Source organism: Nicotiana attenuata, chromosome 3 (genome assembly GCF_001879085.1).
Source record: "Nicotiana attenuata strain UT chromosome 3, NIATTr2, whole genome shotgun sequence".
NCBI classification, from domain to species: domain Eukaryota; kingdom Viridiplantae; phylum Streptophyta; class Magnoliopsida; order Solanales; family Solanaceae; genus Nicotiana; species Nicotiana attenuata.
The window spans coordinates 56,048,877-56,056,435 of NC_031991.1; positions in this window are offsets into that span (position 1 = coordinate 56,048,877).

A 7,559-nucleotide genomic window follows, 5' to 3' on the forward strand; every position below is an offset into this window, starting at 1 on the left:
TCCCCTTTTACGTATATTCATCTCAATCCCCTATTGTACATATTCAGTTTACTTTCCGTATTTTACTTTATAACTTATTTTGCAATTTTCCTTAATAGCATAGCTTCTTATTTCATTTAGTAGCTTCTTACTTTTACAAGTTTCATGATCAATAAGCCTTTGGTTTTCTTAATGCCACAGTTCTTTCCAAAGGTTGAATTGTGTGAACCGGGTGGCTCTTCCCGATGATGGATGGCATGACAACCTTCTTAAGGGTTTGAGTCCATTTTCTTTTTCTTTTTGTGTAAATAGTAGTAATGAATAAAAGTATCTCAGGCAAAGCTTTACTTGGGCCTAACACATTTACCTTTGACCTTATGGTTAGAAACAAATTGATGTGTAAATGATGGTGATAGTGTGACCTTTAGACTCTTGTGTTGACTAAACAACCATCGAGTGGTTTTTCGGGACCATTTGTGTTGCTCAAATCTTAGCTAAGGTTGTTGTGGGCCCTCGACTCTGTCTCTTTAGCAATCCAAAAGCTTGTGAGGTGAGGAATTGATTTGCAAGTCCAAGTCCCATGCTAGTAAGTCTAGAACTTGCCCTGAATGTTTGTCTAGGCGAAATTCTAAGTGTAGCTCAACTTGAGAAATGATTATAGGCTCTCCTTAATCTAAATTAAGACTTGAAAGCATACATAGCCCACCAAATTTGTTATCCCTAGTCAACCCCATTAAGCCATAGCCTTTGTTCTTTCAATAACCATGATACAAGCCTTTATCCGTTCTAAAATGATCATCACTTGGCACCCAATCTTTCCTTACCACAAGTGGAAAAAGTATAAGTTTGGGGGGGAGAGACGAGGAATGCAAAAGTGATAAAAGGTACAAAATGAAGAAAAGGGAAGACAAAAAGAAAGAGAAAGAAAAAGGCAAAAAAAGTCAAAAAGAAAGTGAACAACGTAGAAAAATGAAGGGAGTCAATAAAAGCAAAGATGAAAGGCTTGGAATTATTATAAAGGAGAAAAGGGATTGACATGAACAAGAAGGAGTGACAATGTGTCTTTCTAGTCCCCTAGGGAAGAAGTAAATGCTCAAAGAGTCAAGAAAATATGAGCCGAAATGAAGAAAATGAAGTGCTTAAGGAAAGATGAAACCTTCATAGACCGATATATCCTACCTTGAACCAAAAGCCTTCATTACATTCCCACAAAAGCCCTATTTGATTTCGAGTTGAGTGAGCTTACATTAGTGGTGACTCACATAAGGGGCAAGCTTATGGTACTTAGAGCCGGACTTGTGACCTTCCTTTGAGAGAGATGAGTGTATTTTCCACAGTTCGCGTGCTGAGTGCTACAATCTAAAAGTGAGGTTTGCATATGGAGAGTCGAGGAGTATGAGTTTGGGTTCCACAATGACCAATGTAGTAGAAACAGTTTCCTTGATGAATTGAGTCAACTCTTGATGCTTTTGTGTCGCACTTAAGACATGGTGCTAAAAAGGTTGTGTGTTGTTAATAATGCATTTGAGTTGAGGGTAGTTGTTAGTCCCAATTGATCTTGATGAGGTCACCTTAGGACAACTGAAATTTTCCTTTCTTTTATCTTGAGGAGGTGGCAATTACTTTATTTGCTTGAGGACAAGCAAAAGCTAAAAAGTTTGGGGGAGTTGATAACTAGGGATTCTAGCCTATTTTATGCTCCTTTTTCTTAGGTTTTGGATAAAAAAAGTGCAAGATTATTCCCGAAAACTAACTTACTGTGCTTGTTTGCAGTGTTTGGTTAAAATGAAGCAAGAAAGTCACAACCAGCTCATAAAGGAGTGAAACCTTGTCACGACCCTAAAATCGACTCGGTCGTGATGACGCCTATCGTGAAACTAGGCTAGCCGACACAGTTCCCGAATTCAACCAGTATTTAATAAAAGTCATTTTTAAGCAATTAAATTAATCAATAATCTCATAATGTAAGTCTAAATGAACAATGCGGAATAAATACACAAGCCCGACATCGAGATGTCACAAGTCACAAGCATCTACTAAGGTCTGGATACAACTAAGAGTCTAAAAATGTATTAAATACAGTCTAAGGAAGACAAGAGGGAGGAAAGCAGTGCTGTGAACATCGGGAAGCTACCTTGCTAACTCCAATGACTCTGCCACTGAGCAATCATCACCCACTACCGGGTTCAGAAATACCTGAATCTGCACATAAGGTGCAGGGAGTAATGTGAGTATGCCAACTCAGTAAGTACGAAAAGCAAATAAATGCTGAGCAGTAAGAAAACACGTAAACGACGTGTCACACCTCCTTTTTTACCACCAGAGAGGGGATATAGTGTGACGACCCGGCCTGTCATCACGTGAGTTACGGCTCCATTTTCTCCATATTATGTTTCTCCATGCTTCATTATTGGTATTTGAGGTGATCAAGTTGAATTGGATTGGTTTTAGATGGAAATGAGACACTTAGTCTCATTAAGGAAAGCTTGTTTTGGAAAAGTCAACCGGAAGTTGACTATTGAGTTAGAGGGCTCGGATGTGATTTCCGGTGATTCGGTTAGCTTCGGGGGATGATTTGAGACTTAAGAGCGTGATCGGAAGTGATTTTTGAGGTCCGGTGTGGAATTAGGCTTGAATTGGCGAAGTTAGTATTTTGGCGAATTCCGGTCGGTGGGTGAGATTTTGATCCGGGGGTCGGAATGGAATTCCGAGAGTTGTAGTAGTTCCGTTAGGTGATTTTGGATGTGTGTGCAAAATTTCAGATGATTCGGAGGTGTTCTGGTTGGGTTTTTGATCGAATGTAAGTTTCGGAAGAATTTGAAGAACTTAGGCTTGAAATTGATGAGAAATGAGGATTTTTGTGTTGTTGGATGTGTTTTAAGATTTGGAACAAGTTTGAATAGGGTATTGGATCATGTCTTTGCTTTTGGTTGAGGTCCCGGGGGCCTCGGGGTGAGTTCGGATGGTTAAACGGGAGTTTTGGGAGTTTGCATATAGCTGAAGATCTGCTGCATCTGGTATTCTCGCTTCTGCGGGTCTTGGACCGCAGAAGCGGAGGCGCTTAAGCGAGGGAGTCACCGCAGAAGCGGTCCATGGGTTGGTAAGGTAGATCCGCAGAAGCGGACCATTCTTCGCATCAGCGGGTCCGCAGAAGCGGACTAGTAGTCGCCGAAACGGTGTTGACCTTGAGTGGAAGTTCCGCAGAAGCGGAAATATAGATGCAGAAGCGGTTTGACATTTTTAAATGAATATCCGCAGAAGCGTGATTTTGGCCGCAGAAGCCCAGAAGCGAAAACTCGGCTGGTTAGAAGGGTTTTATTGAATATTTCATCCGCGAGCATGGGATATTTTCCACCATTGCTGGGCGACCTTGAGAGCTTTTGGCGAGAATTTAAGGGAGTTTTGACCGGGAATCGATTGGAGGTAAGTCCCTTAGCCTAAATAAGTGAGATTATGATAAATTTAACATAGAAATTAGTGGAAATTCATCAAAAAGGGGGTAAGTTAGGGCTTGAGAAATTATAAGTTAAAAATGGAATCTGGAAGGTCAAATAGACTCCGATTTTGATAAATTTGATATGCATGGACTCCTGGCGAGACGAGGAATCCGATGATGTGAATTTTATAATTTTTCGAGAAGTGGGCGCGGGGCTCGGGTTTTTTCAACTTCGTGATTTTCGATGTTTTTCGAGTCTTTTCGATTGGGTTATATCCCCTTAGCCTATTGTAATGTATTCCTTGTTGTCTTGATCATATTTGACCCGCGAGGAGGTCAATTCGAGAGGAAAAGGCATAGCGAGCTAGACTTTGGGCCGGCTTGAGGTGAGTAGTAGGTGTAAATGATGAACTGAGGGTTTGAGACCCCGGAATTTCACATCGTACCGCTATATTGAGGCGAGGCACGCGCTCTATGACGAGTGCGGGGCTGTTGGTTATTGGGGATTGTGACTTGGTCCGTCCCGGTGATGTTTTACTGTGTTTTTCTACTAGAACTTGTAAGAAATCATCGTTATTTGGATTTGACTGTTGTATTTGGGCTTCGTGCCGGTTACTTGGATCCTTCAGGGATTGATTTCACTGATTTGCATACTTTGCACATTGTTTAACCTCATTCCAAGGTTTTAAGTACTATTTTTGCAAACCCAGCCCCTTTTTCTAAACTTGAAAATTCAAATGATATTTTAAATGATATTTTGGGCTGTGGATTACTGATTTAAAAGTGCCCGAGGGGCTTATTGTGATTTTCTGGATTTATGGATGGCTCGGGCTGCACGCCGCAGCAGTACTATGTGATAATGAGGCCGAGGGCCTGGTTGGTTCCACGAGATGGCTTATTTGCGCTTGGGCTGTAGGAGCCCCTCCGGAGTCTGTACACACCCCCAGTGAGCGCCGTCGACGTAAAATATATGGTTGGCTCGGACTGCACGCCGCAGTGGATACCTGAGTGTACCGGTATTTGCATTGCATTGCATCATTGCATCATTCCTTACCTGTTACCTGTCATGGTTCTTCTGTAATACTACTTTATTGACTTGCCGGTCTCACTGTTAAAGGTTTGGTACTGCCGTTATAGTTGCCTTGTGTTTTTTTGTGATTTCTTATCTTCAGTTATTATTTATGCTTATTACTTACTGAGTCGGAGTACTCACTTTACTCCCTGCACCTTGTGTGCAGATTTAGGTGCATCGCAGTCTGAGGGAGGACCTGTCTAGCTGAGCAGCATTTCACCGGGAGCATCGAGGTAGCTGCATGGCGTTTGCAGCCTTGATCCTTCCCTCCTATCCCTATCTTTCATTATTCCGTTTCTTAGACAGTCTTGTTATAGGATGACACTCTGTATTAGAGGCTCGTGATCGTGACACCAGATCCTGTTTTGGGTTATGTTCTAGTATTTTTTTGTTGGTTTTCAGTATACTACTCTGTGCTTATAGTAGTTTGATAAGATGGTTTGGTAATTTAGTATCTGTGTTCGAATTCCTGAATTATCATAAGTTGAGATTGGTTGGGAATGGTCGGGCTTGCTTAACAATGTGTTGGGCGCCATCACGACCGGGGGTTGGGTCGTGACAAGTTGGTATTAGAGCCTAGGTAACTTGGTCTCGCGAATCACGAGTCGGTTTAGTAGAGTCTCGCGGATCGGTACGGAGACGTCTGTATTTATCCTCGAGAGGCTGTAGAACCTTTAGGAAAAAGACTCCATATTCTTGAAATTCTTGTCGTGCGACTTTGTTGATCTGAGAACTAAACTTCTGTATTCTATTCTCTCGCAGATGGCGAGAACCCGTGCTACCGGACGTGGCGGACGACCACCAGTACCACCCACTAGTGGCCGTGGACGCGGTCGTGGTCGTGGTCGAGGCAGACCAGCGGGGGAAGCACCTGTAGATCCACCAGCTGCCCCTGTTCAGGACCAGACTCCAGCTGTAGATGCTCCAGCAGCACCTGTGCAGGCACCAGCAGTGCCTATTGTGATTCCTGGCCTCCTGGAGGCTTTGGCTCAGATATTATCCGTTTGCACTGGCCTGGCTCAGGCAGTCTCAGCCACTACTGCAGCAGCTACCTCACATACCGGGGGAGGTCATCAGACCCCCGCTGCTCGCACACCGGAGCAGGTTGTTCAGGGATTGCAGACACCGGGAGCAGCCCCAGCTCAGCCAGTTGCACCAGTTGCACTAGTTGCACCAGCTCCCGACTATGTGGTTCCAGCTATTCCAGACGATGAGCAGCGTCGTCTTGAGAGGTTCGGTAGGCTCCAGCCTCCGGTGTTCAGTGGTGCTGAGGGCGAGGATGCCCAGGGTTTCCTTGACAAGTGTCAGCGTATGCTTCGCACCGCAGGGATCTTGGAGTCGAGTGGAGTGGCTTTTACTACTTTCCAGTTCTCAGGGGCTGCATTTACATGGTGGGAGGATTTGGAGAGGCGTAGGCCTGTTGGTGCAGTGCCCCTTACATGGCAGTAGTTCTCCACTCTCTTTCTGGAGAAGTACGTACCGCAGTCTCGCAGGGAGGAGCTGCATCGTCAGTTCGAGTGGTTGACTCAAGGGGACATGTCTGTGACTCAGTATGAGATGAGGTTTTCTCAGCTAGCTCATCATGCTACTTGGATGATTCCGACTGATCGGGAGAGGATTAGGAGGTTCGTGGATGGCCTCAACTATTCACTCCGCATTTTGATGACCAGAGAGAGGGTTTTGGGTGCCTCGTTCGAGGAGGTAGTTGACATTGCTGTGATATTGAGGTGATTCGCCGCAGGGAGCGTGAGGAGAGGGAGGCCAAGAGGCCTCGGAGTTTAGGCAGTTTCAGTGGTGCTCCGTCTAGGGGCCAGTTCCAGCGTGGTAGAGGTCGTTCCTTCAGGCCTCTTCAGTCGGCTCGCCCTGAGTATAGTGGGGCTTCTTTAGGCCGTGGTCATCAGGGATTTCAGCAGGGCCATCCTTCACTTAGTGCCCTTCCCGCACAGAGCTCTTCTCATGCCTCTTCAGCCCAGGGTTCTTCTGCAGCGAGGGGTTCCCTTCAGTCCCCTTTTCCAGCACCAGGCAGTTGCTACGAGTGCGGTAAGTTTGGCCATATGAAGAGGGATTGTCCTCGACGTCGTGGTGGTCGGTTTCAGCAGAGGGATCAGCCCTCATCTTCTACTCCATCTACTTCAGCACCCTCCCAGTTAGATAGGGGTGGGGGCCAGGTAGCCAGGGGCCGCCCCAGGGGTGGAGGCTGATCTGGCGGTGGCCAGGTTCGATTCTATGCTCTCCCAGACAGGAGGGACGCCATTGCATCAGATGCTGTTATCACAGGTATTATCTCAGTCTGCCACAGGGATGCCTCTGTCTTGTTTGATCCCGGATCTACCTATTCCTATGTGTCTTCATATTTTGCTCATCACCTGGGTACGACCCGTGGGTGTCTTGCTTTACCTGTGCACGTATCTACCCCGGTGGGTGATACTATTGTTGTAGACCATGTGTATCAGTCTTGTCCAGTGACCATTAGGGGTCTGGAGACCCGAGTTGATTTGTTGCTGTTAAGCATGGTAGATTTTGATGTTATTCTGGGTATGGATTGGCTATCTCCGTGCCATGCTATTCTGGACTGTCATGCCAAGACAGTCACATTGGCCATACCGGGTGTTCCGAGGATTGAGTGGCGTGGCATGACTGACTATGTTCCTAGCAGGGTGATTTCTTTCCTAAAGGCCTAGCGGATGGTTGGGAAAGGTTGTCTATCGTACTTGGCATTCGTGAGAGATGTCGGAGCTGAGACTCCCAGTCTTGATTCTGTGCCCGTTGTGAGGGACTTCCCTGATATGAATAAGTCCGAATAAGCTGTAACAAACAATACTTGCAGCCTCTGATGCAATTTCATGATATACCACATAGCTCAAACACTCGTAGCGATAACTTCTAGTCACAGCAGTTGCTCAAAACAATCGAATATCGATAATAAACCTCTTATCAAATAATGCCTCATTCCAACACTTCCGTATACTGCTAATGATGAAAGAAACACGCAAAAAGGTCATAACCATTCCTCAGATCAACCATTCATGAAACTCTCTCTCCTTTGGCACGGGACCATGGTAAAATTTCTAA